Genomic DNA, 13,068 nt, shown 5'->3' on the forward strand with positions numbered 1-13,068 from the left:
GTTGTATACATTTATGGGGTACAAAGTGATGTTATGATTTATGAATACAATGTGGTTTGTGTCATGTTTTTTCTAAAAGTCAATAGTACTCACATTGACCATATATCCTACTTTCTAGACTTGGTTCTTAATGGCTTAGAATTTTTCAAGAGCTTCAGCCTCTCCCAACTAAAAGATATTCAAAGGAACATGCCACAGACTCAGAGGGGAAAAAATATGTTTTCATGATGGTCCAAAAATACTTTGATTAATAAATGCATTGTTGAAATAAGTAATAGCTTCCCCCCAAAAAAAATTTTGAGAGACCATGTTTTAGATATATAGATTCTGAATTAAGTTTCTTTATAATCAGATTACATTTTAGACACATTTTTGTCTTTGTTGTAACCTGCAAAGCTTATGAACCAGATGAATAGTGGTTTCTGCCTTTTTGTGTTTGCAACATACAATTGCTGCTCTTTTTTTATTTAAAGACACATGCATAAAACCTACTCCTAAACATTTTGAAAGCAAATATTTCATTTTAGGTTTAAATACATATAAATTGGGTTTTTGGTCTCTAAAGCATAAAGAGTACCTCTTGGGTTCACTGAGACGACTCTGGGATTTCACAAAACCTGAGCTGGAAATTACAGTCCTGAACTAAGACTCAAGCAACACAGGATTATGGAAAGTCCTGGTATTATTTCAAGTCAGGATTTTCTTCCATATCCAATTTCACCCAAAGTCGAGCATTAGTCAGCCTGAACCTTTCATATAGCAGAAAGGAGATTTGATTAATGTGATTTCTTTGTAGAAAAATCTAAGAAGATTAAGGCACAATGATATAGGAAAAGCTTGCCCTTTATCGACATGACATTCTTCAACACTATATAGAGGTCTGAAGATCTTTCTCATCATTAGATTGTTCACACTAGCTGCATCTGAAAAAGGGGAAAAAATCTATCATCAGGAAAAACTTTCAACTTTTCACATTTTAGTTTCCATCTCACGAACAGGTCAACACATCTAGAGGTTGGTATCGATTTCACTCAATACGCAGGAAAGGGCATTTTTCAAGGAAACATTTGCAGATTACTTCTCCCACTCCCCCACCCCTCTTCTAGGGACTGAGTTTTGTGATGGTCCTTGGGGAAAAAAATTAGAACCTTCTAGATGACTTCTGTACTCAGTGAAGCACAATGCAAAATAAATCCAGTTGGTGTGATTTCCATTAACTATTCTCCATCTGTGCATTCTGAAAATCTAATACTAACCAGGAGGTATGCTTCTCTGATATGAGAAAATGAATTCAAAGCTGGTTTAAAACATATATATATATATTTGTATTTATATATATGTGTGTGTATTTTTTTATATATATGCACACACACATATATATCAAATGTCATCTGCCTTTTCCACTTTTATATACATTTGTGTGAAAAAATATATGTTGAGAGAAAAAGAATAAAATTAAAATACCTTTCCCTAGATGTTCTCAACTTTCAGAATATGGATATTATACTCCCACTGCTTTGCTCAAATGTAGACCATTTGAGAATGCGATAGATGAGGAAGTAAATTACTTTCAATAGACCATTTCCAAGGTTGTTTTCTCCTTGGACTATCACATGTCAGTTTGATGGATGTGAATCTGAAGATCCTGTTACAATAGAAAGGGCTGCAGGGTCAGAATTTACTGAGAAGCCTTCTTTGTACCTCTCAGCTGCCCAGCTAAGACATCTCAGTGCTCACAACTTAAAGAACCCCTACTGTAGCAGTCAGGGGCCTCTTGATCCTGCACTTTTCTTCAGAAATCTGACAGCCCACACAAGGGTACCTAAATGGATACAAAAACTACCTTAGCTCTGGGGGAGAGGGGTAAAAATTGATAAACCTGGTATTTAATATCCATATCCTCAAATATAATTTTTTATATTGTTACATGATGGCATAAACACTCAACTCCTGACTTTTAAAACGATAAAAGTTTTTTGTTTTTTGTTTTTTTTAAGAGTTGGGGGTCTTGCTATGTTGCCCAGGCTGGAGTTCAGCAGCTATTCATAGGCACAATCATAGCACACTGTGGCCTCTAACTCTTGGCCTCAACCAATCAATACCCCTGCCTCAGGCTGCTGAGTAACGGGGACTACAGGCATGTACCACCACACCCAGCTACAATACAAATTTTTGACAGTCACTGTTATTACAATCTTCACAGCCAAGTATAATAAGACATAGTACTAGTATGTTAGTCAGTTACATCAAAAACTACTCTCGTTTTGATAAATTAATCCTAGTATAGGTAAAATAGAAAAAAAACTACAACATAACTCATCATAGAGAAAGTAATATAATTACGTGAATAGACAGGAATAACTGAAACTCAGTATCTGTTCTCAAGTAAAACCATAAGTTTTTATTCTTAACATCACAAAGAAAAGATATATAAAACCAAAAGTTATCATACTTAACAGAAACAATAACTAGAATAGTCAAGGATTTCTTTACAGTCCATTTCCAGTAGGTTGTGCCATATGTAATTGTCATTTTTGAAGGCCAAAAGTGGTTGAACACTAGGTATTTCATATGTTTCAATCTAATTATTAATACTTTACTATAATTCAAATTAGATCTAGAATCCATTCACTTCTCCCCATTTCCACCACCACCATCTTCCACGTGGAAAATTTCAATAGCCTCCTAACTGGTCCCCCTGCTTCCACTCTCCTCTACAATTTATTCTCTCTTCTGTAACCAGAGTAATCCTTTTTTAACCTTTTATTTAAGCTTAACACACATTAAGAGTGCACAAATCATGAATGTACAACTTGATGAATTTTCACAGACTCAACACATCCATGTGACCAGTGACCAGATCAAAGAATAGAATATTCACAAAAATGGACTCATGCACTGTGTCCTTTTTCGCATTTGGCTTTTTTCACTCAACATTATATTTAAGTTGACACATTGTTTCATGCTATTAGGTACCATACAGCAACAAATTAGTCATTTTCCTTGCTGTATTACATCCTGTAGTATGAATAGATCACAATTTATCTATCCATTCCACTGTTGATGAACCAGAGTAAGCTTTTTAAAATGTAAATAAGATCAGGTAATTTCCCAACTTAAAACTCTTCACTTGCTTCACCTTGTAGTGGCACTAGCCCACCTGTCCTATTTACCCTGCCACACCCGCAGCCCCTTTTCCCCACCCCCATGCTCCATCCACACTGCCCTCCTTTCTATTCCCTCTCTCTGTTACATGCTAAGTTCTTTTCCATTCCTGAGATGTTCTCCCTAGTCACTATCAGTCCGTCTTCTACCCACCTAATTCAAAACCAAATTTATAGGGCTGGCTCTGCCTCATCCTTCAACCTCAACAGGGATCGTCTTCTTAGGGATGGCTTCCTTAACCTTCCTCCTTAGAATACTCCCTTATTCTATTTCACACCAATCTGCTTGTCTCACCTTGACTTTTCACTTTATTTCACCTTGACTTTCCTCTGAGAAGAAAATGTTAAGGATAAAATGCCTACATTATCAATAGCAGAGAGAAATATAATTCAGTTATTTTTAAAGCAGAGCCCCATCCAAGGGGAAAAAAGATTTACTATCTAGGGTATAGCCAAGCCTCAATTCATGAAATTAATTAACTTTAATAGAAACATCAGTCTAGCTGGTTTTCCAACATAGTGTCATTAAGGTTTTTTTAATGATTGACAATTTTTCATTTTTCAATATGTTACTTTGGTATCATAGCCAGTCAGAATGAGAATTTAAGTGCTCCAAGAGGTTCAAGATCAAAGAAATATTGAGACCAAAGTCCTATTATTCCATTTCCGAATTCCAAACTAGACTCCTAAGATGCTCTGCAGTATGCCTTGGGGGGTTGTTTCCTGCAGGCAAAGTGGCACTGACTTCCCACAAGACTATAGAGTTCCAATAACAAAATCCTTTCATCTGAAATAAAGGCTGATTTTATAAGGAAATTGTTTACAATATTTTCTACAATGTACAAATGTTTGTACAAAAAAAATGAAGCAAAGTTTTAACTCATCTTTTCAAAACTAAACCAGTTTAAAATCAAGCTACTAGAGGAAGTAAACTGGTGCATTTATGCAATTCATGAGTCCTAGACATTTCTAATTAAGCAAAGAAAAGTAGTGTATAAAAAAACAGTAATGTATTTTTAAATGGTAGTAGGGAAATTAAATGCATTCAGTTGAGTTTAACTTCTTCATGAAATAAGCTTCTTATGCTGGTAAGAAATGGGTCACAGCAATAAAAGTATGCTGTAAATTCAACTTGACAAATGAGAAAATGAATTCCTAAGGGTAAGGCCTATTAAAAGAATATATTAATTTAATAATGCAATGAATATTTCTGAGCAGCTTGTATATATGCAAGAAACTTCCTTACATATTTTAATGAGGAAAAACATAGTATTAGTTAATATAGCAATAATTTGTTCTATTACTAACTTCTCAGTCATAATATAGAAAGATCAAATATAAAGAAAAAAATGTTAAGCCTCTAGATAGAGATGCTAGCTTCTAATACTCGCTTATGAACTTCAAAATTCAATAATGTGTCACACCCACAACTTAAAGACATGTGCAGAGCATTAGTCATTTCAGTGAACAGAAAAGCAACCTGCTTCTTCTGCATAAAATGTGATATGATGCCACCTTATGGCTGAAAATTAAACCTTATGTTTTAGGATGATAAACAATCATTTTCAGATGTACTTTCTTAGATGCCTGGAGGAAAAGATGTCGAGTACCACTAAACCTGTAAAATTTACAAATCAAAGTGCACAGAATCAACTTACCCCCATGAAGAAAATATAAAACAGTTATGATGCAAGTGTGCAATGTCTGGCACATAGGAAGAGTGCCTATCTGGGTTGCATTTAGGTGGCTGCTTATCTGTCTGCTCACTCTAGTTATTTTCATAACAAATCCCAGTCGGCTTTTTCTAGCTCAAATCACTGTTCTTTACTTCCAAGTTCATAAAAACAAAAAAAAGTATAAAACGAAACTAAGCAAACTTTTTCAAATTCACCACATAGTTTACTGTTAGGATGAATCATATAAATGTTCCATTTTTGTGAATCAAAAATTGTCAAACGTGGGAAATTCCATAAGATTCCTTCTATAGTTACCTTAAGCATAAATGGGAATTTAATAATCTCAGATAATAAATAACCATAGTATTAGTCCATTATCAAGTGTCAGTCCCTCTTTACTACACTACTGGTGAAACTCTTATACAGGAGGAACCTGGCTTGGTCCTTTCCCAAGTACCCTTCATCAGTGGCACTGCTCTATGACACACCAATCCTCTGCTTGGCTCCACTGTACCTTCATATCCTCCACTGATCCACCATTCAATTCTGTTCCAACTTTAAAGGGGAGCACTGTTATCAACCAAATTTTTGTAATCTTGGTTAATTCTATTTTTATTTACTATTGAACAAATCCAGAAATTTTGGGAAATACAGATCTTCTTTAATGCATATCCTACAAAATGCTGCTTCCAAAATTATTTGTCATCTCAGTATTGCTATAAAGCCTCAACTGTTACTGACAGGATAAACTAACTTCCAGCCTGAGAGCAACCTAAAAAGTTCTCTCTTATTCTAAAGTTTTTTCTTTTGTCACAATACTAAATATTATTCTTCCTTCCCCATTCTCCAGTAATGATAACTGCAGTTAAAACTGCAGTTAAAAAGTCACTACTTGGGAAGTGACTTTTTAGCCAAAATGTTTAGTGCTCAACTGTTGAACCCTTATCATATATGTAGGTTATTCTATCTTAGCAGTAAACTTGAGGGGAATGTTATAGGAAGGTTACAGAAACAAGTTCACTTATAAACATGAATATAAAATTATTGCAAAACTCAGGAAATCAAATGTAAAATGTTAATATCAGAAGAAACTGGGTCGGGGGTATATGGGAACTCTGCATTATATTTGCAACTTTTTCTATGTATCTAAAATTATTTCAAAGCAAAAGCTTACTTTAAAAAAAAAAAAGTTCAGAGAATCAGAACCAGAGTCACAGGTATTAGTCTTCTCGCCAACAGCTTTGGCAGATTGAGGTTTCGTTTCCTCTTTTGCACATTTATTTATGTACTCTATACATTTGGGCCCCCTTACATTGGTAAGGAATTGGAGCTGTCATCTTACTCCATAGGAGAAAGCCAGCCTAGTGGCTCCTGGTTTGAAGTTCCGTGCTCAAATGCCAATGTAGGCAGGGGCATGATTGCTCTGTGAGCTTAGCCGGGTCGCTTCCCTCTCTGCGCTTTGTTTTCATCTGATGCCTAAAGGGACAGATAATACTTACCTCCCACCTCTACCTGAAAAGGAAGGAAGGCTAAAAAGTTAATCTGAACATATTTTTACAAAGGAAAACCATTTTTAAGTTCCAGTTTTGTACATAATACAGAATATTAATATCTACTGGTTTTGTCAGCCTTAGATAGTAGGCTCCTCGAGGCAGATCCTGCTCTTTGATTCACAATAGATACTCTTGAGTCCCTTCACAAATAGATGTCAATACTTAACTCTTCAGTTTTCATCCTGAAATTTCAGATTCATTTAGGGTAGCTTTTGCAGCCACCCATGAGAACATTGGTATTAACGATGCACCTGTTTTCCTTTCCTCGATGTTTGTTTTACTTCTAATAGAGCACAAGAGCCTAAAAATCTACCTTCATTTACATCCTGAGAAAGGACTTGTGCCCAGAATCACATGATAACACATAGACCTTGACTCAAGGGCCAGCTCGTACTCTCCCATTTGGTTGCCATTTCACTCCTGCCGCTCTCTCTGTTTAACCTTTTGGCCCCTCAAGAGAAGTAGCAGAAGCCACAGCATGAGGAATGGGAGTTCTTAGAAGTCACTGAGATCAAAGGGGTCCACCCTGCAGGAACAGTATTTCTCTCTTCCTAGGCAGTTTTAGCTACTCCTATCTGGTGGTAAGAAGAGGAGAGAGGTTTTTATTATTATTATTATTATTATTAATCCCAAACTGTCAAATTCAAAGGAGGAATTTAGAAGTTTCACAACTAGAAAAAAATACATAACGTAATGGTTGCTGGTGATGTACACAGCCTATGTTAAGGAGAGAGACAGAGCCTAAAGATTCTTACCCCAGTGGAGCGCCACTCAGACTTATGCATGAGGAAATCTATTTAACATATGTTAGCTTCCTGCTCTCCTCTTTCTTCTAAGGAAAAACTTGCTTTTCTTAGGAAATGATGGACCTTTTCTTTCCTACAGGCCTAGATAATATATTATTTAGTCTTGAGAACTGAGAAATCCCCCACTGCGTCACCTTCTAGAGCCCCTGTCAACCCTTTGCAACTCCAAGAGACAAGTCACTCCTACTTTCCAGAAAACATTCAGGAACAAGCACCAGCCCTTCCCCAGAGGTCAAGCAGCAGAAATGGCCTTCTACTGCAGGTGTAACAGAAAATCTGAGCTCTCTCCTTTATCGCCTTGCTTAGGGCTGGCTGTACAATCTCCTCATCAAAAAACATAGTGAGAACAATCAGTGTATGGAAGGACCCAAATACAATCAGGATATGAGGATCTGCCAAAGTTCAAATATATTACAATTTAGAGCTGCTATGTCTAATACGTTAACCACCAGCCACATGCCACTACTTAAATTTAAATAAATTAGAAACTTAGTTCCCCAGTCACACTAGCCAATAGTAGCTATTGTATTGCACAGCCCAGATATAGAGCATTTCCATCATTGCAGAAAGCTGTACTGAAAAGACTGATGTAGCTAATATAGGAAAATACATTTGAATTCTTCAAATCCTGCTATGTCGTCTTTTATTCCTTTTAGTAAATATTTGTTGAACATCTACTTCCTGCAAGTCACTGGACAAAGTGCAGTAGAGCATAGAAAGATGAATATGACTGTCAGTGGCCCTCAGGACCTTTGAGATTTAGAAATCTAATGTATGTAAGTATCTATAAGATAGAAATACATACTGTAGAGAAAGAACAAGCAAATTGTTGTGCTTAAACAAGTAGAAATGTATGCAACCATTTCACACTGAGCTTCAGCAGTCCCAGAATTCTAAGATAACAAGCACTGTCCTGATCGAGAAGCTGTATATTTCCATGCTGTCAGTTCCATGGAAACAGGATTTGGATGTGTTCCATCAAAATTGCTTTGAAAAATGGTCCAAAGCAGAATTTACTTTTGTGAGAAAAAAAATACAAAAAACATAAGAGGCACCACATGCTAATAGAAGTAGCATAAGATTTGGAGTCAGAAGACCTGTTTGAGAGCCAGCCTTATCCTTACTAGCTGTGTGATGCTGGGTAAGCCATTTAACTTCTCTGGGCCTCAGGATTCTCATTTTCAAAGTGAGAAAAATAATCCCTGCCCCATATGCCCCATAAGGGAATACTGTAAAAATAAGATACTGAAAGCACCTCAGAAACAGTAGGATGCTATATAATTATTACCACAGAAAGTGACATGAAACTTTGGAGAACATGTAAATCCATAATTGCAAGCAAGTAAATTTTAAAGGCATGTGGAAGCTTCAAGTTCTACACAATGAACACAATCAAATTCTCAATCTGTGGATTTTTCTTAGATTTAAGAGCACAAACATATACTCCTAAGCACCTTTATCTCTTCTACAGGGACCACAGCCAGCCCAAGTTCACCCCATCTTCATCCCAGACGATAATTTGCCTCATGCCAGCATGAAGGAGGCCACAGCATCTAGGATGAACTTACTTTGAATGACAAATAATTAAAACTTCCTGGCTAGAACAAGTCAACCACTGAATGGGAAAATTGTACATTTTTCTTGTTGTTGTTTGTTTGTTTTGTTTTGTTTGGATACAGAGAATAAAACGGATCAGTGGGATCATTGCTATCCTGTACAAATGGGAGGAAAGAAGGTCTTGGAACAATTGCTAGATATGTGTTCTGTTGATTTAATGAATAATTTTAATAAGAATTTCAGACTTTGTAACCACAAGCTTTTGAGTCTGTCCGTGAAAATGCTAAATGCTTCTGTAAACGTAAAATGATACCACTTTTACTTTCCTGCAACTCCCAGCAATAACAAGGGATGATTTCTGTTTCAGCAGAGTGTGTGACCAAAATTGGGGTTTTTTCCAGATGTGCAGAGAATGGTTTCAATTACCTAGTGCCATGCCTTAATTTGTGAGCATCCCCTTGAACCTACTGGGTTTGGCAGTTCCAGCAAAAGCATAGAACTGTGGAAGGGGCTGTCCAGCCATTCAAGCTATGGTTTCACCATACTCACCATGTACTGGCAAGAACTAGCATGTAATAGAATAGAAATGCTTATGTTGGGATGCAAGGCACCGAATAGCATAAATTTTAAATAAGGAGGTCTAAGGTTAAAATAATAAACTTTAAATGATGTATGCCACCTGTGACATATTGGTTCCAGACGTAACAAACCCAAACCAAAGTCTTTTGCTAGACAATTCTAAAACAATATTACTCTCCTAGGTTCCTGATTCTGATTTTGCCCAGTTGCTCACAGATTACATTCTGGCAAACTTGGAGACAACACAATACTGTTTAAAATGCACATGCTGGGAAGCCTGCATGATGATCTGCACTAAATCATCCCTGGATTCTTTGTTACTGTGGTCACCTAACCATTTCCACAAATGTGGCATGGACTTTTTCTTCTGGAGAAAAATTTTAAATAATCACTATAAGTAAGTAGTACAGTGAACTCTCTCGCTCCTTGAATAAAACAATAGACATTTGTTCTAATATAATTGGCCATTTATCCCAGATCTCAGCAATTTATAGCTCAACTGTCTAAAATTGAAATTGCAACATTTTAATAGCAAATTACAGACTTACCAGTCACAGAAGAGTCCGGAAGTGGGTTCCAAAAAGTCCAAACTTTGGTATGCATTTCATAATCCAGTTGAAAGATTCAACAGTCTTTTCTTCACTATTTCAAAATTCTATTTTTAAATTATTTTGAAAACTTTGAAGTACATATTTTATCTTGAAATGCTTCAACATTTATGTCCTTAAGCTCTGGAGTATAAAACAATCATGGGAATAACTATTATTTAGTTTGGCATTCTATCACCATGTCTTTGTGAAGAAGGTAAGTTATTGATAACCTTACCTCATTGTATTATAATAAGGCTAATATGGTAGCCAGGAATGGTGGTATGCACCAGTAGCCCCAGCAACTCAGGAGGCTGAGGTGGGAGGATCACATGACCCCAGGAGTTCCAGATCAGGGTAGGCAACATAGAGAGACCCTGTCTCAAAAAAAAAAAAAAAGAAAGAAAGAAAGAAAAAGGAAAAAAAAAGCAAAGAAAAGAAAAGAAAAAGAAAGGCCAGTATGAGACCCAAGATCACACATGGGATTGGCAATGAAATCAAACAATGGTGAGTATCTTGGGACCCAAAGTCCACCTTATTTGAAAATATAGTGATGGCTAATTACTTTAGTTAAACTACATAATAGGTAAATTTCTTATAAAAGTACTATATGAGATTGCCATTCCAAGATGGCTCAATAGGAACAGCTCTGGTCTGCAGCTCCCAGCATGATCGATGTAGAAGATGGGTGATTTCTGCACTTCCAACTGAGGTACCTGGTTCATCTCATTGGGACTGGTTGGACAGTGGGTGCAGCCCACGGAGGATGAGCCGAAGCAGGGCGGGGCATTGTCTAACCCGGGAAGAGCAAGGGGTTGGGGGATTTCCCTTTCCTAACCAAGGGAAGCCATGACAGATTGTATCTGAAAAAAGAGGAATCTCCCACCTGAATATTGTGCTTTTCCAATGGTCTTAGCAAACGGCACACCAGGAGATTATATCCCACATGTGGTTCAATGGGTCCCACACCCACGGAGCCTTGCTCACTGCTAGTGCAGCAGTCTGAGATCAACATGCGAGGCAGCAGCCTGGCAGGGAGAGGGATGTCCACCATTGCTGAGGCTTGAGTAGGTAAATAAAGCAGTCAGGGAAGCTCGAATTGGGCAGAGCCCACTGCAGCTCAGCAAGGCCCACTGCCTCTGTTGACTTCACATCTGGGGGCAAGGCATAGCTGAACAAAAGGCAGCAGAAACTTCTGCAGACTTAAATGTCCCTGTCTGACAGCTCTGAGGAGAGCAGGGGTTCTCCCAGCATGGCGTTTGAGCTCTGAGAACTCAAATGTTTTGAGTTCAGGCGTTTGAGACAGACTGCCTACTCAAGTGGGTCCCTGACCCCCATGTAGCCTAACTGGGAGACACCTCCCAGTAGGGGCCGACTGACAACTTGTACAGGTGGGACGCCCCTCTGGGATGAAGCTTCCAGAGAAAGGATCAGGCAGCAATATTTGCTGTTGTGCAATATTTCCTATTCTGCAGCCTCCGCTGGTGATACCCAGGCAAATAGGGTCTGAAGGGGATCTCCAGCAAACTCCAACAGACCTGCAGCTGAGGGACTCTTAGAAGGAAAACTAACAAACAGAAAGGATCATCATCATCAACATCAATAAAAAGGACATCCACACCAAAACCCCACCTGTAGGTCACCAACATCAAACACCAAAGGTAGATAAAACCACAAAGATGGGGAGAAACCAGAGCAGAAAAGCTGAAAATTCTAAAATCCAGAGCGCCTCTTCTCCTCCAAATGATCGCAGCTCCTCGCCAGCAATGGAACAAAGCTGGATGCAGAATGACTTTGATGAGTTGACAGAAGTAGGCTTCAGAAGGCCGGTAACCACAAACTTCCCCGAGCTAAAGGAGGATGTTCAAACCCATCACAAGGAAGCTAAAAACCTTGAAAAAAAGATTAGACAAATGACTAACTAGAATAAACAGTGTAGAGAAGACCTTAAATGACCTAATGGAGCTGAAAACCATGGCACGAGAGCTACATGATGCATGCACAAGCTTCAGTAACCAATTCAATCAAGTGGAAGAAAAGGTATCAGTGATTGAAGATCACATTAATGAAACAAAGCGAGAAGAGAAGTTTAGAGAGAAAGAGATCAAAAAGAAACGAATAAAGCCTCCAAAAAATATGGGACAAAAAGACCAAATCTACGTTTGATTGTATACCTGAAAGTGACAGGGAGAATGGAACCAAGCTGGAAAACACTCTTTAGGATATTATCCAGGAGAACTTCCCCAAACTAGCAATGCAGGCCAACATTCAAATTCAGGAAATACAAAGAACACCACAAAGATACTCCTTGAGAAGAGCAACCCAAAGACACATAATTGTCAGATTCACCAAGGTTGAAATGAAGGAAAAAATGGAAAGGGCAACCAGAGGGAAAGGTCGGATTACCCACAAAGCCCATCAGACTAACAATGAAGCTCTTGGCAGAAACTCTACAAGCCAGAAGAGAGTGGGGCCAATATTCAGCATTCTTAAAGAAAGAATTTTCACCGCAGAATTTCATATCCAGCCAAATTAAGCTTCATAAGTGAAGGAGAAATAAATCCTTTACAGACAAGCAAATGCTGAGAGATTTTGTCATCACCGGGCCTGCCTCACAAGAGCTCCTGAAGGAAGCACTAAACATGGAAAGGAACAACTGGTACCAGCCACTGCAAAAACATGCCAAATAGTAAAGACCATCGATGCTAGGAAGAAACTGCATCAAATAATGGGCAAAATAACCAGCTAACATCATAATGACAGAATCAAATTCACACTTATCAACATTAACCTTAAATGTAAATGGGCTAAATACCCCAATTAAAAGACACAGACTAGCAAATTGGATAAACAGTTAAGATCCATCAGTGTGCTGTATTCAAGAGACCCATCTCATGTGCAGAGACACAAATAGGCTCAAAATAAAGGGATGGAGGAAGACCTACCAAGCAAATGGAAAGCAAAAAAAAGCAGGGGTTGCCTAGTCTCTGATAAAACAGACATTAAACCAACAAAGATCAAAAGAGACAAAGAAAGCTATTACATAATGCTAAAGGGATCAATTTAACAAGAAGAGCTAACTATCCTAAATATATATACACCCAATACAAGAGTACCCAGATTCATAAAGCAAGTCCTTAGAGATT

General features: G+C 37.8%; 1 long non-coding RNA gene across 1 annotated transcript in view; it reads right to left on the reverse strand.

The window, feature by feature from the left end:
* LOC103883086 overlaps positions 1 to 10,290 on the reverse strand; it is a 201,600-nt gene extending 191,310 nt beyond the window's left edge. Inside the window, exons 1-2 of the long non-coding RNA XR_004183200.1 lie at positions 10,161 to 10,290; positions 9,884 to 10,066 (exon numbers count right to left, since the gene is read on the reverse strand). This is a non-coding gene — a long non-coding RNA (uncharacterized LOC103883086). The remainder of the gene's footprint in view (positions 1 to 9,883; positions 10,067 to 10,160) is intronic.
* Between the last annotated feature and the right edge of the window lie 2,778 nt (positions 10,291 to 13,068).

This window comes from Papio anubis, chromosome 4, assembly GCF_008728515.1.
Source record: "Papio anubis isolate 15944 chromosome 4, Panubis1.0, whole genome shotgun sequence".
NCBI lineage: Eukaryota > Metazoa > Chordata > Mammalia > Primates > Cercopithecidae > Papio > Papio anubis.